The following is a 24,989-nucleotide window of genomic DNA, read 5'->3' as shown; positions in this document are numbered from 1 at the left end:
TGTGATAAAGGAAGTGGTAAGTTTGAAATAAATCTTGGAGAAGTGGTTGGCTGAGGATGATAGAATGAATGAATCAAATCCAGGACAATCTAATCCATTGGACAATCAGATGGACATATTTAATTGTAACACACTTGCACAACCTTTGGAAATTCAGTGAAAACACACACAGAAATTACAACCAAACAGCAATCTCTAGAGAGTATGAATATGATCTCTCAAAATTTTAAGCAGTTAATGAAGGGCAGTCTTGGGAAAAGCAAACAAAACTATTCAAAGAGGGCAATTTGGGGTAGAGGAGAAATTTGAACAGATTTAAATAGCTTGTCTAAGGTTATAAATCACCTATATTTGCTGCAAATATTATCTTTGTTCTGTGAGTTCTCTGTCTGAACTGGATACTCCAGTCCTGAGCCACACTTGATAGCTTGTGAAGACAGAATGGAAGAAACAAGATCAAGAACCCATTACTCCATTGGAGAGAAAACAATCCTCTATATTTTCATATCTCACTTCACTACTCTTTCTTCATACTTTTAAGTCAATTGATTTTGAGTTATATATTTCCATCTTTGTTCTGGAAAAGTAATTGATGAAAGTAATTCACTAAACATTATTTGTCATTTTTTTATTGTGCTGTTTACTTGTTCAAGGGAGTACAGTAAACTTCACCTCTGCATTTGGTTGCAAAGGTGAAAACCCAACATTGATGTTAATCAGGACAAGCTCTAATGTAAAACTTTGTCTCCAAAAAACCCAGTCCAAGAAACTGTGATCACAAATATTTTGATATCCTTTTTTTCTTTTTTCTTTTACCTTGGAAGTCTTGTGTCTAAAGTGCCCACAGAAATAAGTACTCCACTAATTTTTGATTCAATCACTTCTAACCCCAAAGATATATTTTGCGAACAAGATGATTAGAGGAAACCGAAGAATACTCCACTTTTATCTTCTCTCTTAAGACTCTCCTTAGATTCCATATCAGGAACAGTGAAGTTATTCTTTGCAAAATTATTTCAATAGATTATTATTTTCTCTTCGTCTTGCATTTGCTCAACAAGATGTATGGAGGAGAATAGAGTTAAATTACCCATACCTTGGAAGAAAGTGTCCGTTACAAAAGGACAATGATTCCATGTCCTACTTCTATGTCCTCCTTTTAGCTCTTGTCTGATTTCCAATTAATCACAGCTCCTTGCCTTCAAGTCTAGTGAAGCTGAAGGACTATAAGGCCTCCCCCACTGCTACATCTTCATGGTTTCTCCATTAAAATTCTTTTAAGTTGCCTCATTTTGATGTGGAATTTATTTTCATGTCTTCATTCAATCTATTCTGCATTATAGTGAGCCAAATAGGCTCCGTAAATTCACTTTAGGTAGCAAAAATATTAAGACAATCTATATCAAAAAGTTTTGGCCTCCCTCCACTGCTGAAGACAATTTGCTTAGCTAGGGTTTCTAAGAACACTGTTTTCTTCTCTTTCTTTTTTTTTTGTGGGGGGGGAGGTATGGTCGTGGGGCCAGAAGTCTGGGCCTGGGTGCTGTCCCTCAGCTCTTCAGCTCAAGGTTAGCGCTCTACCAATTGAGCCACAGCGTCACTTCCGGCTTTTTTCTTTTTGCCTATGTGGTGCTGAGGAATCAAACCCAGGGCCTCATGCAAGGCAAGTGCTCTACCATTGAGCCACCTTCTCAGCCCAGAACACTGTTTTTTCACCTTTTCAATTTGTTCTATTCTTTTCTGAACCCAAAACTGTTTGGCTTATGTAATAAGAGAAGTCTTCACTATCTCATGTTAACAAGGATATTATTTTTTTGTGAGCCACTTAGAAATGTGAAATAACTGGTTTGAAGTATCCAATCAGATTTTTTTCTGTGTTTCAGTGCTTCAAGTGAAAAAACATTGTGGAAAGTATTACAAACAGAAGAGTGTATACCCAATACCTTCTTTCATTGTGGAGGGCACTCTCGCCCTAAATATTTTGACCCAAATTATCTTTTTCAGAGAATTACTGTTTCGTAATTAAAGGTTAATTCACAAATTTTTATGTATTTTTAAAAAGAAATTTGAATTAAATTGCACTATAACCTTTTTTCAAACCATGAAAGTATATTTCCTGGGTAAGGACAATTCTCAAGGAAACCTAGAGGACTTACAGCAAGGTTTCTGAGTTTTGTTTGTTTAGTGTGAAAATGAACGATATTCACTCACATTGCTCCCTCTCCACAAAGTCTCCATGGATTTCTTTTCATGAAAGCCTAATTTCCCAGGTAATTTTAAATTTTCTTAAAATTTAATTTTAAATTTTCTTTAAAAGTTTCAACAATTAAAATTCACCTGTCATAATTTTAAAACTCTTTTGAAATTCCTTTATCAGAACTGGTATTTCACCAACCCTAATTCCCCCTTTACCATCAAAAACAGTTAACATGTTTTCACGATTTAGTGTCCATGTAACTATTAATCTCCAATGTCTTTGTTATGCGTATATGACCATATAAGATGATGCTGAACAAAATGAACTCCAAGATATGGAATCAGAGATTTTTATTTGCAGTTGTTTTTTTTAATATATTATGTGATTTCTAGTTTCTTTAGATTTTTCCCCTATGGTTTATCCTTTGCTGTATTTGATTTTGGTACCCTGTGTATTGTGTATACATTTATCTAAATTAAGGACCGGAAGAGCAACATCATAATGGTGACACAAATGACAAAGGGCAAACCAATGCAATAGCAATACTCCCAAGACAATATGTTGGAAATATACACTACAACTTGTGAGAGGTACTGAAGAGAAGGAAAACTGTCAGAAAAATGAAGGAAGGGGTAAGCTTGAAAAGTTATGTATTCACTACCTTACAATTACTGTAACCGCACTGTACATCACTTTGACAATAAAATTAAAAAATAAGCTGCATAATATAAAATTTTACTGTACTGGTCTAGTTATATTATTATCTATATAGTAAAATTTTAAAAATCAATACTATTTGGCATCTAATTTGATTTAATTACCCCTTCTTTATCAGAAGGTCATCAAGTTGAATGTTATCCAACTAGACAATATTTTCACAATATACTTGCGTATTTTGAAAACAAATAAATTTAGCACTTTCACACACATAAAACAAAAAACAGTTTAATTCTATGGAAACCCATAACTTTTAAAGTTAAATAAGTTGTTAGGACAGAATATATGTGTTCTTCAAAATTCTTGTGACTAATAACTACTCCTTTTCAAATTCTGAACATTCCATACCTGAGAGATTCAAAACAGTACTTGTTTTCATGTTATGTAATTCTTCAATAGATGCAGTTTCCAATAGGGTGTTACAGATTTAGAAGTCAACAGGAAAATAGCCACATTCTGGTAGATGATAAAACTATGAAGCATCTGTAATAATACTTCAAGAGTAAGCAATCCCAAGCTTTATGCCATAAAGTAATCCTAGCCCAACAGTTTCCAACCTGTAAGGTGCACCTTAAAATTCCCTTAATTCACTTCATGAATAGCTTATTTCTACTGTGAAAAAGTACTACACCTCTGGTATTGTGATTCCCTCCTTGTTCTGCAAAGAACACCACAATAAACTTGCTTGCATCAGTTTTCCCCCAGTGGTATTCTTGAGATCAGAACACTTGCAAATATTATTTATATTTATACTTTTTAACTTTCATTGATATTCAGGATACTAAGATCAGAAGATTATGGTTCAAAGCCCATCCAGGCTGGAAGGTTCCTTAGAATCTTGTCTCCAATAAACTTCTCAGAAAAAGCCAGACACTAGTGGCACTGAGGTTGAAGTGTTAGGGCAGATGCCCTGAGCTCAGAGACAGTGTACAGGCCCAGAGTTCCAGCCCTAGGACAAACCAATAAAACAAAAATAAAAATGAACCCAAACCTAGCATTTTTCTCATTGTATACAGAGGAACATAACTAAGGAAATTGCTTCCTGTGTTACATATAGATAGAAAAAAAGATGTCACACAATTATTCTCTTCATACCATGCTATACCAAACCCTCAAAAATGCTCTTTTTCTAAATTTATAAATTAATATCATACATTTGTTGGCAACTCTGTCTAGATTATTCACATTATCATTTTATACATGAACTGTTGGGATTATCTATTAACTAAGTTCTAATTGTAACTCTCTTGAAAGAATAATCTAGGCAAATTGAATGCCAGAATCATTTGTGAATTGGTCAATTAAAACCTCTACTTAAAAATAATTTTGTAGCAGGGCGCTGGTGGCTCACGCCTGTAATCCTAGCTACTCAGGAGGCTGAGATTTGAGGATCCCGGTTCAAAGCCAGCCCGGGCAGGAGAGACCTTGAGACACTTATCTCCAATAAACCACCAGAAAACCGGAAGTGGCGCTGTAGCTCAAGTGGTAGAGCGCTCGCCTGGAGCTGAAGAGATGAGGGACAGTGCCCAGGACCAGAGTTCAAGCCCCACGACCGAAAAAAAAAAAAGAATTTTGTAGTATCCTATAGAATATGGAATTACAAACAAAACCAAACCATTTATTTTGAATCTAAATTCTAATTTAGCAAGGTCCACAAAGTCCTATATTAGACAAACTTTGCTATTTCTCCAGGCTTAACTTTTGTAAACCTTCATCATTTCTTTGGCATCCAACAGAATGACGCTTTTTCAAATTTTGGATGGCAATCATGAGCTCTTTTGCATGTAGTAATGTTCTGTAATGAAGAGAACAATTAAAACACAACCGAGGATTATATATATGAGTTGCATTTCAATAGGAAATTTGGCTTCTCAAAACATAATGACAAAATTAGCCCAAACTTCCAACTTTGTATTCCTTTCTTGTAATTTGGTTTGTTTTATTGAGACAAAATTATACTACCTGGTCCAGGGAAGGTATCGCTATGTAATTCTACTCTCTAATCTCCTGTCTTAGTATGAGTTCTAGAATTCCAAGCTTGTATCACATTACTCTGCCATAGTTTGTTGGTTTATTTAATCTAGAAACACACTAGCAATTCTGAACTTCTCCGACGATCTTATCCATTGACTACTCAGACTGTTTATGTACTATTTTCAAAGATGTTCTAACATATGACACAGGATATGAACATTTTCAGATGCACTTGCAGGGGTCTCTGAATCATTCCTCCATCATCCGATCCCATTAATAATGATTACTTGACTTTCTTACTATCTCTGGTCCCTACCTATGTAATAGTCTCAAACTTTTTTGAAGAAAGTTCACTTGAGGACTTTTTAATATTAAAATTTATTTCTTGATTCTAGTCTTACTCAGGACATATTTTCTATTGTTTTCTAACTTTTATACATTTTCTGAGAGTTGTTTCATTTGTGTACTTGTGTGTGCACATGTAAGTGCCTCTGTGTGTATGTGTATGTTTGTATGTATGTATGCAAACACGTCAATTCTTATTCAACAATCTTGCTCATAACTGGTATTCCATCATGTGAACCATTCTTCCAATGCAGGTTTTCCTGGTTAATTATAGATAGTGTCTCAAAAACTCTTCTGCCCAGGCTGGATACAAACTGAACTTCCCAGACTTCTTTACATCCTTAGGTTTTATTTTTCCAGGAGTATCAACTTTTAAACTACATACATTTTTGTGAGTATGAAGTCTAATCTGTAGCCCAGATTTTTAACTCAAGAATTCATATAAAGATAGATGAACATACACATTACATGTGCTGAGTGTACACTGTTAGAAATATGATCTTAAGCTGGTTGGTGGTGAGATCTGAGGATTGAGGTTCAAAGCCAGACAGGTAGGAAAGTCCTGGAGACTCTTTTCTCCAATTAACTACAAGAAAACTGGAAGTAGCACTGTGGCTCAAGTGGTAGAGCACTAGCCTGGAGCTGAATAGCAGAGGGACAGCGCCCAGGGTTCAAGTGCCACGACCAACAACAAATATATATATATATATATATATATATATATATATATATATATATATATATATATATATATATATATATATATGAAAAGGAAATAAAAATAAATATGATCTTTGCCACCAGGATCATTGCTAGTATAATACCTTTTCTCTCAAGATGGACTTTTTTCCATTTAAGTCCATTCTCTTATATGTGCCTGGCATGGAACCAGAATCATTCTTCTATTCTACTTTTTACAAATTTGCATGGTTAGCAAGTGTGATTTAGCAAAGGAGTGGCCTCATACTTCATGATCCACTTAGAAGAAATGCTTTCACTATATCACTTCTATAAATCTACATACTGTACTTTATTGTTTCAATGTTGTCTTATTTGTAGAGTCTTCTATATTGTATTGAACACTTAAACACAGAACTTCTCCTTCTCCTATTATTGTTATTGTTTCTCTTACTGTTAACTCTTATACAATTGGAAAATAATGCACAGCACATACACTCACAAAAAAAAAGATCTGAGAACCCTCTTCACATTTAAAATTCACCTTAATTTACAGAGCACTTATGAAGTTTGAACTCAATGTACTCATGGATAATTTATAAGCAATTTAAATTTCATATTTTTTCTTTACTAAGTTGTCTCTGAAACACTGCTACATGATGTCCAAAGGTATCCTTGTTCTATTTCAGTGAAGCCAGCAAACATTCATTATACCTCAAGCAGCACCATAGATGTTACTGGAAGTAATGATTACTGGATGTGGAGACTGATCCCAGGAGACTAATTGCACCTAGAGGTATGACAAAGTTCAAGTTAACTTGTGCTTTCCTTTTTACTGTACAAGAAAAGGATCCATGGCTTGAAGGAAACTCTGTCCCTGACTTTTAGAGTGTGTTTTTAATTCATATAAAACTTGTCTGTAAAGTTCTGATTGAGAGTATTACAAAAGGAAATAATGTGTCATTTGAGGGCCAGCATAAAACAAAAGGAAATAGCGTTGTTTTAAAAGTGCTCTACTGCAAAGAAACAAAGACATGGAAATTTTAAAGTGCTTTAAGGATGGATATTTCACTTCTGAGATGATTCTCTTGTTGCAGGATTCAGTTATCCATTCCTTTAATCTGGTCCTGAGTTCTCTATAGCAGTAAGTATTCCAAAAAAAGCAGGATCCAGTGAGTATAATCAACAAAAGCAGGCTCTTCTCAGACCAGTACTCCTTTAAGAAGGGTCCCAAAGAAATACCTGGGGTTTTTTTGTTTGCTTGTTTGTTCAGTTTGTGCTGGTTCTGGGGTTTGATTCCAGAGGCTGGACTATGTCCCTGAATAGATGTCTTCCTGCCCACGTGTCCCCAAAGTTAGTACTCTTCTGCTTCAGCCAAAACCCCACTTCTGGCCTTTTTGGTGGTTAATTAGGCATAAGGGGTTGACAGACTCTCCTATATGGGTTTGCTTTGAACTGTGATAATGAGAAAGCCAAGTGATGGACTGGGTAGGTGGCTCAGTAGTAGAGTGCTTGCCATGCATGCATGAGGCCCTGGGTTCGATTCCGCAGCACCACATAAGCAGAAAAAGCTGGAAGTGGTGCTGTTGTTCAAGTGGTAGGGCACAAGCCTTGAGCTGAAGACCTTAAGGACAGTGCCCAGGCCCAGTGTTCAGGCACCATGACTGGCAAAAAAAGGTAAGTGACATCAACTGTACCAAGACGTCTGTTTTGAACCAAGAAATACAAGATGAAGTTTAATATAAAACTAATATTTGACAATTTTTAAAAGAAAAGAATATGTCCAGCCAAGAAGCCATAACTTAAACAACTCAGCAAAATCATTTTGCCATTATTTTTTCTGCTTTGGAAGATTACTGTTGACCTTGTCCTTCCTTTGGGGGAAACTTAAAGTCATATTTGCACTTTTTTGTTGGTAGTGGGGCTTGAACTCTGATCCTGGGCACTGTAGCTCAGCTCTTCAGCTCAAGTTGAGTCGTCTACCACTATAGCTACAGTACCACTTCTAGGATTCTGCTGGTTAATTGAATATAAGAGTCTCATGGACTTTCCTGAGCAGGCTGGCTTTGAACAGCAATCCTGTGGTCTCAACCTCCTGAGTAGCTATGATTACAGGCATGAGCCACCAGCAGCCAGCTCCTATTTCCATTTTGTGCACTTAATGAGACTATGTAGACAAAAAATGGAAATTTGAATCAAATGATGACATTGTAGCTGTTCAGAAAAATTGAGGTAGCAATAAGTCCTCCTAATCCATTTTGTTACATTAATGACTAATAAGCTATGGGACCCCTACATTAGCATCCTCTGCCATCTGTGTAGGTATATTTAGTATCAGGAAAGACTGAGAATTTTAGAAAGCAAAAGAGATCAAGTACGAAAGAACAGGATAGGAGGAGATACATTTATCTCACAGAGATTAAGAACTTGCCTAAGAGATTTAGAATGCTAAAGCCGATGAGGAATAAGCCTAGTTGATAACTAGTTCCTCAATAACCAAAAATGGTTCCCTAGAGTGGTTTCTGGTACGTTAGTTACTATCATTTGTTCCTTCCATCTGGAATTATTCCTTTTCTTGTCCCAACTGATAATTTGCCTCTGCCTTTTTGGTGCCATGACTGATCAAATAGATTTCAAAATCTCAGCCTACCCTTCTCATTGTGATTAGCAGTGACCACTCAAAAGCCTGGAATCTTTGAATTTCCAGAATTAATCTTCACCTGACATCTAAGCATATTCCTGGCATTAATTGCTGTGACCTAATGACCAAACTTTTTTTTTACACAGTATTCTAATATAGGTAAAGTACATGAATTAGGGAGTATTGTCAGGTATTAGTATGGAAGGAGCAATTACATATTCCAAGTATGGATTATTTATTTTGCGTTTACTAACAATGTTTTTTTGTTTTTTTGGGTTTCTTTGTTTTGGTTTTTTTTGCCAGTCTTAAAGTCCTGGGGCTTAAACTCAGGGCTAGGGAATTTTTCCTGAGCTTTTTTTTTTTTTTCTCTCATGGCTAGCACTCTACCACTTGAGGCACAACGCCACTTCCAGTGTTTCTTTTTCTGTTTATGTGGTACTGAGGAATTGAACCCAGGTTTTCATGCATGGTAGACAATCCCTGTACCATGAAGCCACATTCCCAGAGCTCTAAATGACTTTCGTAAGACAGCATTCCAGTTTCATTCCATAACTATGTATCATAATTTTGGCCAGTTGCTAGAAAAGAACATAGAAAACAATACTAAGTCCAATAAGGCTGAATGGACAATGAATAACTGTCATGGTCTAGGCAGAGCACAGAGGGGTTTACCTCATGGGGCTGTTTCAACAGGCTGAGCAAGACATTTCCGAACCCACAGCACACCTCAAGAATGAGAGGGCCACCTTGGGTTCCAACCACATGGGGACACCGGGTCACCTCTTCCAGCAGCCATTCAACGAGTTCCTGAGAGAGAGAGAGAGAGAGAGAGAGAGAGAGAGAGAGAGAGAGACAGAGAGACAGAGAGACAGAGAGAGAGAGAGAGAGAGGGAGAGAGAGAGAGAGAGAGAGAGAGAGAGAGAGAGAGAGAGAGAGAGAGAGAGAGAGAGAGAGAGAGAGAGAGAGAGTCAAAATTACAATTAAGCAGGGTGCCGGTGGCTCAGGATTATAATCCTAACTAAACAAGAGGCAGAGATATGATGAATATGGTTCATAGCCAGCACCGGCAGGAACGTCCATGAGACTCTTATCTCCAAAGAACCACAAGAAAACTGGAAGTGGCACTGTGGCTTAAGTGGTAGAGCACTAGTCTTGAGCTGAGGAGCTCCAGGACAGCATCCAGGCCCAGAGTTCAGGCCCCATGACTGACAAGAAGTGGACTTCCCACCACAAGAAGTGGACTGAATACCACACATTCTCCTAGGGACCATGGCAGAGAAGTCAGGCTGAGCTTCCTCTCAACTGGAGGTCATGAGTTGGTCATCTGGCTTCTCCGTGCCTCACTTTCCCCAGCTACAAAACTGAACACATTGAAGGATCCCCTTCCTTGTGGGAATAGGGTAAGGAAGAAAGAGAACCATGTTTGTTTCATAATCCCATACATGTCACACGACTAATAACAGGCCCCATCTGAGCCCTTTCCAGGTTATCTTCTTGACATATGCTCACAGAATTGCCAAGAACCTTATCTGACAGCCACTCCCTCTGTGCCTGGACCTGCTTTATAGATCCCCCTGTATTGATCCCTTGTTTCCTCACAACTCTCCTGGGAGAAGACTGTGGTACAATGGTGGAGGCCCACCCAGATTTCTACAGCTGCTGTAGACTAAGAGTTTGGGGCAATCATCTAAACCGATGACTGAGCATGGTGCTATATGTCTACCATCCAAACTGGTGGCTCATGCTTGTCACAGATATGAGGGCCATGATCCAGCCCAGCCTGAGCACGTATTGAGTCTCTATCTTGGAAATGCCCAAGACAGAAGGGCTTGGTCTGCATGGTAGAAGACCTGACTGGCAAGCTGAAGGCCTTGAATTTAAACTCTAATACACCAAAAAGAACCAGAGTCCTGGTGCCAGAGGCTCATGCGTATAATCCTAGCTACTCAGGAGGCTGAGATCTGAAGATCACAGCACAAGATTTAAAATAGGTTTGGACTCACCCATCAGACGTCATGATGAGAAAACCTGGAGTCAGGCCTATGCTGGTGCACTCCATACTAGAAGGGCTCACATCCTTACTAAGTGCTGTCAATGCTCTCTGGCCCCCTGGGAAGCCAACCCCTGCGTGTCCCACTCCGAGATCCTCCCAAGCTCCCACTACCACCAATCAGGCCCAAAGGAGTAGACAGCTCCAGGGCACACATGTCCCTTGATCTTGTAATTTAACAGTGCTGAGTCCCCTTCAAGTGCCTCACACATCCAGGCCCCCAGACCTCAGCCACAAAACCCATGCATCCCCCAAATATAGCAGGCAGAAGTTACCAAATGACCCAACCTCCTTATTACAACCCACTTCTACACAGACACACAGAGACACACACACACACACACACACATGCAAACACACACACACACACACACACACACACACACACACACACACACACACACACACACACACACACACACACCACAAATCCAGACCAGTGACAGAACACTAGTCCATGCAGCACCTGCAATTTTCTAAATGATCACTCACCTGAGCAGAGTCAGGCTGTACAAGGAGGAAGATGATATCTCTCTCTCTCCTCTCTCTCCCTCCCCCCCCCCCCTCTCTCTCTCTCTCTCTCTCTCTCTCTCTCTCTCTCTCATGAACACACACAGACACACAGACACACACACAGATTCAAAGCGGTGCCTCTCCAGAGTTTGTTGGTCTGCTGAGAGACACTGGTGCCTGCCTAATCATTGGTCTTGCTGATGTTCTGGCACAGACCTGTGAGTTCCCTATCCTCGGGTTGAAGTGGTGGGAGCTGGAGCCCACAGTTGGAATCCTGGTCCTGCCACCTCCAAATGGCAGGAGAACCTAAGAAACTCATTCTTATCCATATAATTATCAATAGAATGTGATCAATGTCAAGATTGAATAAGTAGTTCTTGAATGATTCTAGGATCAAATTGTACACAATTATATCCTAGGACACTCATCAATTTTAGTTAATGCATCATTAAGCATTTAAACAATCACATTCATTAAATGGAGGCAGAATAAAATAACTAAGTATTGGACATCACATAGCATAAAATGCAATTTTTTCTGCCAGGATTGGGATTTGAACTCATTGTCTGGGTAACTGTTGCACTGTGTGGGAAGGGGAAGCTCACCTCCTTGAAGTAAAGAAATTCAAGTCTCTTCCTTAGGCCTGAATTGGATCCCCAGCACTAAAAAAATCCTATTCATGTACATTTTAAGTATACAATTTATATTCATATGCATATGTTCACTCTATATTACACTCAGTATAGTTATTCTTTTTTTTTCTTGTGTTGACCATTTATTTTATTGACTATTTTGACACAGAAAACATTGATTACATAGGATATAGGTCTGCATATGTATTCCACTTCATAGCTGACACCCAGGACTTTCACAGAAAAGGAAAACCTGTCAAAATCAGCTTTTTATTCCATGATTCATTGTTTGGGAGTGCTGGCATCTGTACCTGGGGCCTATTTTGACAGGTGGATCTATGGTTGCTCTGATAGCCTGCCAGGCTTCAGCAATGGCAGGTCAGGTCCACTTTGCAGGTGTCATTCAGAACCAGGATAGTCACCCTGCAAAGAAAAAAAATTATAAACCCCTCAGCCCTCTGCAATTCACTATTTTTTGTGATGTCCCAGTTTTTTTTTTTCTTCCTGCAAGCCCTCTTGGCCTGGGATCCCAGATGGGCTATGGGTCCAGAGGCTGCAGCCCAGCCAAGGGATATCAAAGCTTAGGCAGTGTTGCCATGATCTGAGTTCAAGCCCCGTGTTGGCAAAAAAGAAGAAGAAATAAATTAATTAATTAATTAACTAAATAAAAAAAAATAAGCCTCCCGGGTTTGGATTTTCTGCCAGTTATATTTCCTAACCTGGGATTTGAACTCAGGGTCTTGGTAAAACCATACCAATGTGAGGGAAGGTGCAGAGTTGCCAGTAGTTGAATTCAAACCCCATTCCAAGCCAAAGCAAAAATTAAGTCACTGATCTTGGCAGGGGAAGTTAGTTGTGGAGATGGGAGGGAAGAGATAGTAGGGGGGAAACAAAGGAGGAGGCAACAATGCTTAATAGGAAATGTACTCATTATCTTGCTCATGTAACTGTAACCCCCTGTACATCATTTTTGCAATAAACATAATACAAAAATAAACAATGCCGTGCTCAGAGAAGCACTTTGGGGGTAAGGGAAAGATGTCTGAATAGTTGTACAAAATTCTACACTGCTTTTTGTAAAAATGTTCAGTATGGAAATGAATAAAGCTAACTGCTTTCATTTAAAAAAATGTCACTGTCTTGGAAATGTGGCCAGTATTTCTGCCATTCTGGGATCTGATCTCACATTCCAGTTAACTCTTTTGCACCATGGGTAAAGGCAAAGTTCACTATCCTTGAGGAAAAGATATTCAGGCTAGAGTTCTCAGGGGCCTGCAGTAAGGCCCTGCAATGAAAAATTATTTATATACATGTGTAATATATGATACATACTTACATATGTATGTTTATTACATTTTATGATTATTGTCATTGATTTTTATTTTATTTTTATTTAATTCATTTAGACATTGTTTAATGTATTTAATATTATTAAACACATAATATTTATTACATTTTGAACATCTATTATAAAATTATACACAAAATTTAGGACATTGAATCATTTTTCATTAATAATTTATTAAGTGTGGAAACATGATACATAATTATGCTGATTTTTTCCATCATGGGGCTTGAACTCAGGGCCTGCGCACTGTCCCTCAGCTCTGCAGCTCAAGGTCAGTGCTCTACCCCTTGGGCCCAATGCCACTTACGACCTTTTCTGCTTATGTGGTGCTCGGGAATTGAACGCAGGGCCTCATGCATGCAAGGCAAGGACTCTACCACTGATCCACCTTCCCAGACCACATGATTCATAATTAAACGGAGGCATTTGTTACAGTCATCACGTGTTTAGATTCTATCCCAAGTATCAGCTTTGCCTTATTCATCTTTGGACAACTTCCTATAGGGATTTATTTAGATGTTTTATACTCAGAGGCCTTTTCTTGAAGATAGGCAAGTTGAGGGATAAAATACTAAGCGTGAAGCTGGGAATGTGGCTTAGAGGTACAGAGCTTGCTCAGCATGCATGAATGCAGGGTTTGAATCCTCAGTGCCACATACTCCGAAAAAGCCAGAAGCTGTGGAATGGCTCAGGTGGTAGAGTGCTGGCCTTGAGAAAAAGAAGCTCCAAAACAGTACCCAGGCCCTACATTCAAGCCCCAGAACTGGCAAAAACAATAAGCCAGTTGCTGTGGCTCACATAGAGAACCCTAGCTTCTCAGGAGGCTGAGATCTCAAGACCACAGTTCAAAGACAGCCTAGGCAAGGAAAGCCTGTTATAATCTTATCTCCAATGAACCACCAAAAGACCCCACATAGCGCTGTGGCTCAAGTGGTAGAGTGTTCACCTTGAGCTGAAGGGTTTAGGGATAGTGCCCAGGCTTGAGTTCAAGATACACAACGGGGAAAAAAGTGGGATTAATCAAAGTACTTTTCCTATTTGTTAATTATGAGAACATTTTCTGGAAAATGAACACTGGTGTACACCAGAATTAAAGTCAGAGCTCAATGTTCAAGTATAGAAGATCCATAAGCCCAGCCTGACTCTAGCATTATAACCTTGTGTGCTACAGGGTTCTGAAAGGTCCAATGTTGAAAGGCTTAATATGCTCCCCAATCCCTTTGTGATGAGCAGTTGACTTGTATTTTCAATGTCATTACAGTTCTGAACCTAGCAGAGCACCAGAAAGCTCATAATCGTCATCCTACATTAGGAGGCTGAGGTCTGAGGATCACAGGGTGAAGCCAGCCAGGGCAGGAAAGTCTATGATGCTCCACTTCACCACGGACAAAGCAGAAAGGGACTCGTGGTAGAGCGCTAGCCTTGACTCAAAGGAGCCCAGGAACAGAGCCTAGATCCCAATTCAAGCCCAAAGACCTGCAAAACATTTAAAGCAAAGGACAGAAAAAGAAGGAAAAAAGGCAGTAACTCCCTTTGGGTTTGATCAATCTATTTCTATCTTGGAAGCTCCTGAAGATCTAGCAGGACAAGCAGTAAAGAAGGACATGGACTAGGAGAGGAGGCTGAGTTCAAGATTCAAGTGTAGCAGATCCATCTGCCTAGCCACTCATGTGTCCTCCAGTGGGCTTCTGAAAGGTCACATGTTCAAGAACTTCCTGGGTTTCGCTTGGTGTTGAGAAGTTACTTGCACTCTAAATGTTCTTACAGTTCTCAAGCTATAGAAGCAGGAAAGAAACATCATTGACCCACCCCTGGGTATAAAGAAGTTCTCAGGATCCAAGACCTAGCCCTGTTAGCAGGAAGAATTCCAATGTAACTCTGTATTTGAAGGACAGAAAACAGTTTCAAAAAACCAGGCTAGATGCAGAGACCTAGGCCTGCAGGATTAGGAGGCAGAATGTAAACACTCAACAAGGAAGTGAGCTACAAAACCACTTCATTCATTCCAGGCACAGCCAGCATTGGGGAGAAAACCTGAAACATTTGTTAGAGTTACACCATGGTCAGGCTTTTCTCAGCCTCTTCAAACAATGACTAATTATCCTTCCTCCCTCAGGTGAAGGGAGCCTCAGGCTATCTTTAGATTACCAATAGAGAGCCAGTTCAGTGGAGGAGAGGGGAGGAACAGAGTAGAAAACCCTGCTCTTTGGTCTTAGGGAGTAGATTCTTTACTCTCCATCTGTCAGATGTGAAGGCCCTTCTACCTCTGCCAGTCCATTCTACTTCCTTCATTCTCCACATCATTAATGTAAATCCCCAGTCCAAAGAGAGGCAGAGACCTTTCTCTTCTGCCTCCAAGTGCTTAGTTAGAACCTGACTCTGCCCTCTTGCCTCTGGGGCCCTCCACTGCCTGAGAAGTGGGAGAGAGACAGTTTTCCTGCCCTGTGGTGATGTGAAGGCAATGCTGGTGTCCTGGCACACTGCAAAAGGCCTCCTGATTGGGAAGTGTTCCCTTCTTTCCTACTTATATCTAAGACCAGATTCATCTCTCTCTCTCTCTCTCTCTCTCTCTCTCTCTCTCTCTCTCTCTCTCTCTCTCTCTCTCTCTCTCTCTCTCTCTCTCTCTCTCTCTCTCTCTCTCTCTCTCTCTCTCTCTCTCTCTTTCTGTCTCTGTCTCTCCCTACCTACCTACCTACCTTTCTGGTATCTCTTTGCCTTGGGCTGAACACAAGGCCTGAGCACTGTCTTTAGCAATCTGCTACTTGAGTCACAGCACCAAATCTGGCTTTTGCTGTGTAAGTTCTACTGAAGAATCAAACCCAGGGCTTCTTGCATGCTAGGCAAACACTCTCTCACTAATCCATATTCCCAGCACCCTCATCTTTTCTTTAATGGTTGTTTTTACATAAGTAGGCTCCCATTTTTCATCCCTAACTTTATTTTTCTGAATACCTGTTAAAATTATGAACCCTGACTTCTCTTCCCCTGGCTGATTTGTGACTGTTCCTACATTGGCCTCGTAATGAAATATAAATAAAGGCTGATGAGAGCTTAAGTGTGCATCATGTAAGGATGCAGGAGTGGAACCCTGGAAAAGAAAAGCGATGGGCCTGAAATGAAGAGAATGATGCAGTAGTGCAATGAGCATATCTGAAAAATAAATCAGTAAGTAAAAGAAGCATTGCATATGGTCTGTTCGCACTCAGTTAGGTAATACACACATAAGACGGTAAGGCACTGATACATAACTTGGCCTTTTCTTTTTGAATTTTTGTTGTGGTCATCCCAGAGCTTAAACTCTGGGCCCTATGCCTTCCTTTGTTGTTTTACTCAAGGCTGAGGCTTTACCACTGGCACAGCTCCACTTCCAGTCTTCTGGTGGATAATTGGACATAAGCGCCTCCCAGGCTTTCCTACTTGGTCAGGCATGTATCTCCTGCTCAGCTTTCTCTCAAAGATAGAGCTCTACCCTCTGGGTCACTGCTCCTCTTCTGGTTTTCCGGTGGTTTATTGGAGATAAGAAGCTCACAGACTTTCCTGCTCATGCTGGATTTGAACGGCGATTTCCTGAGGAGGATTTAAAAGGGTTTCTTTAGGGATTCACTGAGGCACTGCTTCACACAAACTTTTAGTCTAAATCTCGAGAGATACTAGAGAAAAACAGAAACAGGAAGATGCTTCTCATGTGTTCTAAATACTTAATGTTGTAGACACAAAACAGTCATACTTATTAGGTCATTATGTAGACAAAAGGAGCAATGCAGACAGTATGAGGATCGCTGCAGCTTTCAGTCCTCTCGTCCTGAGACAGTAAATTCACTGCAGCTCAACACTAAGTGACAGAACTGGCATGTCCTATAGACATTTACTTCCAAATCCTAGGACACTTATTTCTCACTTTTGTCTTTAAACCTGTGACCAGAGGGGAAGATGAGGAGAGAAAATCATTCTCAGAGAAAGCAGCTGTAAAGAACATTGGGTAGTTTACTTATAACTTAAAACCATTGGAATAACCCTGTTAAGAAGTCAGTTGTCCAGAGTGAAAAATGAAGAAGAAAGGCAGGTGCCAGTGGCTGCTGACTGTATTCCCAGCTCCTTAGGAGTCTAAGTTGTACAGAATCTTAGTTTGAATCCAGCCAGTGTAGGAAAGTTCATGATACTGTTTTATCTATGAGATTAGAGAAAAACCCAGAACTGGGGCTCTGACTCAATTTTAGTGGGCTACATCTGAGCAAAAGGAGCTCAGAGACAATGGCTTGGGTTAACGTCCAACCCCAGGACCTGCCCCCACCCCCCAAAAAAAGACCGTGTAGGTCCATGTCTTTGTGTATGGATGGATGTATTCATATAGGTTAATCTCTAGAGTAGCTATGATGAATGGCAATGAACTAGGAAATTTGTTTTCAATACAATGATTTCATAGTACAGAGAGGGCTTTCAAGACATTGCATGTTCTGGGGCTCCCCTCACTGTGCCCAGTGTAGCCTGAGGTTTTCTCTGCATCCCAGGCCTTTTGGAAGAAGTCTCTCTCATTGTCTGGACAGGCAGACTAAAGGCCTCACTCCTGTACAGCTGTGTAACAAGCAACCCCATCTGGGTCAATTAGTGAGGATGAATTTGGGCAGGTTCTTAAGGTCAGTAGAAAAAGGCCTCTTTGTACCCCAAGATATCTCTTTCCCCAGTGCTCTATTTGACAGCAAAACTTCATTTGTGCCACCTCCCTTGGCAGGCCAAGTTCCCTGCACTTATCATGCCTTTGTGAAACTATATTCCGGTGTTCAGATAGAGTGCTAATATAATTCAGGAGTCCTTGTGGCAGACAACTAGGGCACTGAACCTAATGAAATGTTTCATTGCTGGCGATGATGGGCCTATGATGCCTCTCCTAGGTTTCTGGAAGCTTGGGAAATCCAAGCACATGTCTGATATCACAAGGCTTCCTGTCTAGGCCTGGTGAAGCTCATCAGGGTTTGAATGATTTGACCTCTCCTAGTTGGACCCTGGGTGGGTAGGTTTTGGGGTTGAACACAGGGCCTGGGGGCTGAACATGAGCTCAGTGCAGAAGCCCAGTGCTCTACTATTTGATGTCATAGCTTCACTTCTGGTCTGTGTGTGTGTGTGTGTGTGTGTGTGTGTGTGTGTGTGTGTGTGTGTGTGTCTGTGTGTGTCTGTGTGTGTGTGTGTGTGTGTGTGTGTGTGTGTGTGTGTGTGTGTATGCATACACTAGTCTTGGAGATTGAACTCAGGACCTGAGCAGTGTACTAATTTCTCTTGTACAAGGATCTCTCTCACCCACTTGAGCCACAAAGCCACTTCAGGCTTTTTTCTATTGATGTGGCACTAAGAAATCAAGCCCAGGTCTTCATACATTCAAAGCACTCTACCCCTCGGGCACATTCCCAGCCCTCTACTTCAGGTTTGTTAGTTTGTTTCTGTCTTTTTCTTGTTGTTGTTGTTGTCTGCTGTAGCAGTTAAATTCTGGACCTTGGTGCTGTCCCTGAGCTCTTCAGCTCTAGTCTTGTGCTCTACAACTTTAGCCACAGCACCACTTCTGGTTCTTGGTGGTTCATTGGAGTTAAGTGTCTCAAGGACTTTCCTGCCCAGACTTGCTTTGAACCATGATCCTCAGATCTCATCCTCCTGAGTAGCTAGGATGACAGGCATGAGACACAAGCACCAAGCTTCCACTTCACGTTTCTTAGTGGACAATTGCAGATAATAGTCTCATGGGACCTCTTGTGTCTGGGATATTTTGGAACCCAGATCCTCAGGTCTCAGCTTCCTGAAAAGGCAGCATGACAGACCTCAGCTATAGACCCCTAGACTGTGGCACTCTGCTGGAAGGGGATCCTTGTCTCCACGTGGTGGAGGGCTATCCATAAACCCAGAGGTAAGTGTCAGTGCCTAGGCCCCGATTTCAAGGTTCATAACTGAGAAAAAAACAGAACAAAATTTTCTGCATGAGAGAACTCACTAGTCTTCAGTAATACACATTTTTGTCCCTGCCATGGGGACACATATGAGCCTCAATATTCTTTTTTATTAAATCAAACTTCTTTTCTTTATTGTGAAAATACCATACAGAGGCGTTACATTTACATCGGCAAAGTATTGAGTACATTTCTTGTCAATCATTGTTGCCTCCTCCTTTGTTTCCTCTTCCCATCCTTTCTCCTTCCTCCCCCCCACCAAAGTTGTAAAGTTCGTTTTTAGACATAATGAATTGTACATCTCATTGTGGCAATGGGTCCACCTGTATCCTTATTTAAAAGATTTGCTTTATCCCTTCCCTTCCACAAATTATACCAACATCAAAAACAGTGAAAACAGGGGTTATACTGTGGAGGAGAAAACTACAAAGCAACAAATAAATCATCTTATAAATATGTTAGAAACAATTCCATTAAAAAAAAAACATGTGAATCCTTATGTTGGGGTTCATTTTACCTAACACCAACGTATCTGACATTTTCTGCTTGTCTCAGGCATATACTAGTTATTGCAAATAAGGGAAACCATGGGACCTATGTTTCTCTGGGCTTGTCTTACTTCACTTAATATAATTTTTTCGAAATCTTTCCATATCCTAACAAATGGGCAATGTCATAGAATTCCATTATATATATATATATATATATATCACATTTTTCACATTTTTCACATTTTTCACATTTTTTTGGGATATGACCTTTATTGAGCTTATCCACTGCAGTGGAAATAATGTCTGTTCAAAACCAAATGTTGTTACTATAACTTCTGCATCACAATTAAAATCCAAACAGTTTTTTAAAAAGTTAATCAAAACCCACTACTTCAGAGTCAATAGCTTCTTTGAAGCCACAGTAACACTTAAATATGGTTAAGACTCGAATGCAGAAATTTGGTTGGTTGGAAAGATAATTAAACTTTCAACCTGCTCAAATAGAATTACAAAGAGGCAGAATTGTGTTTTTTCACAGAGATACAGTCCACTGGATTCACCAACACTGGACAGCTGTTAAGAGTATTTAGAGTCCTGAGATAACAAGGAAACCAGGCATCCTTTAGAGAGTCTTCTGTTGTCCTTTCTTCCCAATAAGAGACTTGTGGATGTGGGGGATGACACCACTACCAGCAATGGTAGCCTTGATGAGAGAGTCCAATTCTTCATCTCCACGAATAACAAGTTGCAAGTGACAAGAGGTAATAAGCTTTACCTTTAAATCTTTTGATGCATTTCCTACCAACTCAAGTTCCTCCGCAGTGAGGTACTCCAGGATGGCTGTGCTGTACATAGCGATGGTCGCTCCCACACTTACGTGGCTGGTTGTCCTAGAATTCAGATGTCGATGAATTCGGCCAACTGGGAACTGCAAGCCGGCTCTCTGCGAGCAGAAAACCACCTTTGTCTTGGTCTTTCTGGAGTCCTTCCCAGCCTTACCACCAGCCATCTCGAATTCTGCTGAAGCTCACGCAAGCAAGGCAGCGAAAAGGGTATTCGGAGGCATGGCGAGGCCTCGGACACCTACTCCGTCGTCGCACAGTGATTCAAACTCATTTTTCACATTTTTTGTCTGCAAAATCATCTCAGTTTTGGAGTTCTTACATAGACCAGTGCTGTGAAGGACACAGCACATGACACTCTTTGCATGACTCAGCACACAGCACCAAATGCAGGACTCAGCGCACTGCACCCTGTAAAGGACTCAGCACATAGCACCTTGTGCAAGACTCAGAACAGAACACCCTGTGAAGGGCTCAGCACATAGCTCTATTCCACAAATTGTTGATAGAATTAGGATGGTTTCATCAGTATCACCATTCACAAACCACACAAGATCACATCTAATGGTTTAGAAGGGTGTTTTTTTGAGGGGTGTTAGCCATGGGGCTTGAACTCAAAGCATGTGCATACTGTTCTAATAACATTTGCTCAGGGCTAGAGCTCTACCACTAGGAGCCACATATCGAAGAGTCTCACAGACTTCCTACCAAGGCTGGGTTTTAAAGCCACCAAACAGCTAGGAAGATGGGGTTAAGCCAGCCAGCAGGGTCTGGTTCCGTGCAGCTGGGTTGCAGTGCTTTACATCTGGCTAAGTCAGGTTAGGTGGCAGCTGTCAGCACCAGACTCCTAGTTTGCTCTGTGATGATGTACTTGAAATCCTGTCCTTATTGCAGTTAGAACATTCTACCTTGTTTTTGGCAGCAGTACTGGGCCTTGAGTAAGGAGTTAGAAATGTCCCTAAGCGTTGGTGCTCCAGGCTAGCACTCGATTGAAAAACAGCAGAACTTCTCGATTTTCTGTTTATGTGGCACTGAGGAATCCAACCCAATGCTTTGTGCTAACTAGGCAAGCACTCAACCACCGAGCCCCAGGAATAAACGAAGTATAAATAGATAGAGCTTCCTTATACAAATATTATATACCAAAATGAGAGATGTCTGTATATTATTGAATTATAGATAATATTACTACCAATTATTAGGTATTCAATAATGTCTCCATTTAATGACGTGTCCCAGCTGAACAATTAATAAAGCATTAATTAATAATTACTCAATATCCTGTTATTTTTTTCATATATGTACATACATACGTATAATTATATATTTTATAGAATGAGACAAATTAAATTATGCATCGTGCGTTACTACCAGTTATTAGGTATTTAATTATGTCTCCATGTAATTTTTATTCTGTTAATGCTCAATAAAATATTAATCAACTTAATCCAAGTCCTATAATTATTGCGTCTAATTTTATCCCAGCATGATTCACAACTAATGCAATCTGTTTTTCATTTATTGTGTTGACAATTATTTCACCTATGACATTTATTACCTTCATGACATCCTATTACATAGCATATAGATTTTCACACAATTTATACATTCTACCTGTCACCAAGAACTTTCAAAAAAAGGAAAATGTGTCACGCTCGGCTTCTCACTCCAAGATTACATTTTTGGCAGTGCTGGGATCTAAACTCAGGGCCTAGAAGGCTCAGTTCATGAATGGGTAACAGCCAGCACAGCAGCCGCTAGCCAGTGCAGCTGCCAGGCAGTTTTGAGGCCCTGAGATCGAGCCCTGTATGTTGACTTCATATTGCGCTTAGTGTAGTTATTCATTTAATTTTTTGGTTTATACATTTATTTACCATTTATTTTATTGACTGTTATTATACATACAATATTTACTTCATTTATTACATAGGATATAGATTTTCCTATGTATGAAACTTCAGACCTGACACACATGCCTTTCATAGAAAATGAAAGCATGTGACACCATGGGCTCCTTACTCCACGATTCAATTTTTGTGAGTTCTGGCATTTGAACTCACAACCTACAAGGCCTAATTCATGAATGGGTGAGTATCAACACGCCAGCCTCAGGCATGTAGAGCTGACAAGCAGTTCCTAGCACCTGAGATTGAGCCCTAGGGGTTGACAAAATTAGAACAGATTGACATGCAGATGGTAGTACACAAATAAATATAGATCTTTAAAGAGTGCCAGAGATGTCTATATATTCTTCATTTATATAAATTATACTCCTAGCAATTCTTGGGTATTTATTATGCCTCCATGTAATTAATATTATTGTTTTCATCCTTAATGAAATATTGATTAAATCAACCACAGTTCTGCCTGAAACGATTGCGACCTTGTAATTAATAGTATTCTTTTAATGTGTCAAAAAAATTCATTAAAATCCATCGGCCTCCTAAATTCACTCTGTTTAATTTTTTTGGGGGGGGGGTTCGGTCATGGGGCCTGAACTCTAGGCCTGAGCACTGTTCCTCAGCTCTTTAGCTCAAGGCTAGCACTCTACCACTTGAGCCACAGTGCCACTTCCGGCTTTTCTCTTTTTGCTTATGTGGTGCTGAGGAATCGAACCCAGGGCCTCATGCATGCAAGGCAAGCACTCTACCATGTAGCCCCCTTCCCAGCCCTACTCTGTTTAATTTTATAGTAGTATCATTCAGGAACAACTAATTCAACCTTGACATTCATAACCTTCCATGGGTATTCCTATGAATAGGAACCAGACTCTTAGGATCTCCTTCCTTTGGTAGAGGTCAGGGCCTATGTGGCTGTGTTGACCTATGGCTTCCGTGGTAGCCTGCCAGCCTTCAGCAACGCCAGGTTACAATCATTTTTCAGCCATGTCATTCAGACCCAGTATGATCACCTTGCAAAGAAAACAAATGTAAAACAGACAGCCATCTGCAAGTTGCCCGATTTGGTTTTGTTTTATTTTGTTTTTGTAAAAATAACATACAGGGGGTTACAATTCCATGGGCAAGATAACGAGTATATTTCTTATCAAGCATTGTTGCCTCCTTCTTTGTTTCCCTTCCCATACCCTCCCTGCCCAATCCTCCCCCCCACCAAAGTTGTAAAGTTCGTTTTTCAACATAATGACTTGTACATCTCATTGTTGCAATGGGTCCACCTGTTTCCCAATTTAAACGATTTTTTCCCTTCCCCTCCACAAATTATACCACCATCAAATACAGTGAAAGCACGGTTTATTCCGTGGTGGAGGGACATACAAAGCAACATAGAAAGCATCTTATAAATATGTTAGAAACAATTGAATGAAATAAAAATTATTTGAATACTTATCTTGGGGTTCATTTCCCTAACATCAACTTATCTGACCTTTTCTGCTTGACTCAGACATATACTAGTTATTGCAAATAAGGAAACCTTATCTGTGTCATTTTATTTATTTTTATTCCTGTCAGTCTTTGGGGCCCAGGAATCCAGATTCGGCTGTGGGTCCAGTGGCTTCAACCCAGCCTGGAGTGATTGAAGCTGAGGCAGAGTTGCCATGATCTGAGTTCAAGCCCTGTGCTTCATGAAATAAAAATACATATATACATATATACATACATACATATATTAAAAATATTTTTAAAAATATGAGGCTGCCTGGCTTGGAATTCACACCATTTTTCCTGCCGGGTCTGAGGTTTGAACTCAGAATCTGGGTAAACCTGCAGCATTGTGGGGGAAGGGAAAGCGCACTGTGCTGGAAGACAAGAAAGTCAGGCCTGTTCCCAGGGTCTGAATTCAAATCCTAGCACTTGAAAAAAATAATATTCGTATACATTTTAAATACATGATTTATATTTACATACACAGGTTTACTGCATATTTCACTTCATGTAGTTACTGATTTTATTTCGTTTTACTTATTTGTTATGTATTTTAGTGAGTATGATTACACTTATAATAATATTTTTTACATTCTATTACATAGGACATAGATTTGCCTATGTATTATCTAGCATTCCTGAGACCCAGGACTTTCACTGATAAGGAAAACAAGTGGGACAATTAGTTTCTTCCACCAGGATTAAGTTTTTGGCAGTTCTGTGATTTGAACTTTGGGCCTACAAGACCCACTTCATGAACGGGTCAATGTTAAAACACCAGTCTGATGTAAGAGAAGTTGTCGGGCAAATTTGAGGACTTGAGGTCAAGCCCTAGGAGTGACCAATATATAAACAGATACATTTGTAGATTGCAGTGTGTGTGTGTGTATTTACATATTCATATGTATCTCTAAATAAATGTATAACGAGAGAGACAGATAGACATTTATGTAGATTCTAGTGCATAACTACATATATAGTGATATCTATATCTTATTTTTATATATTCTCTGACTACCAATTATTTGGTCTAAAATTATGCCTCCATTAATTAATCATGTTAGAAGACTTAATAAAGTATTAATTCAATTAATCAATGACCTATGTTTATTGTGTACAATATTATACTAGATTGACTAGCTAATTAGTAATTCTATTCGTAAATGCCAAACATTCTAATATTTTCCTATAGATAGGAATGAATTTCCTAGGATCTTCAATCATGTGTCGGTGGCAGTCCCAGGATGGAAC

The 24,989-nt window shown here is 39.8% G+C and overlaps 1 pseudogene; it reads right to left on the bottom strand.

The window, feature by feature from the left end:
• Positions 1 to 20,135: 20,135 nt before the first annotated feature.
• LOC138814835 (histone H2A.Z pseudogene) lies at positions 20,136 to 20,538 on the bottom strand (annotated as a pseudogene).
• Positions 20,539 to 24,989: the final 4,451 nt, after the last annotated feature.

The sequence above is a fragment of the Dipodomys merriami genome, unplaced genomic scaffold (assembly GCF_024711535.1).
Source record: "Dipodomys merriami isolate MVZ:Mamm:240054 unplaced genomic scaffold, mDipMer1.0.p SCAF_615, whole genome shotgun sequence".
NCBI lineage: Eukaryota > Metazoa > Chordata > Mammalia > Rodentia > Heteromyidae > Dipodomys > Dipodomys merriami.
Note: the sequence above shows the minus strand (reverse complement) of the source record. Positions and strands in the feature narration are given on the sequence as shown.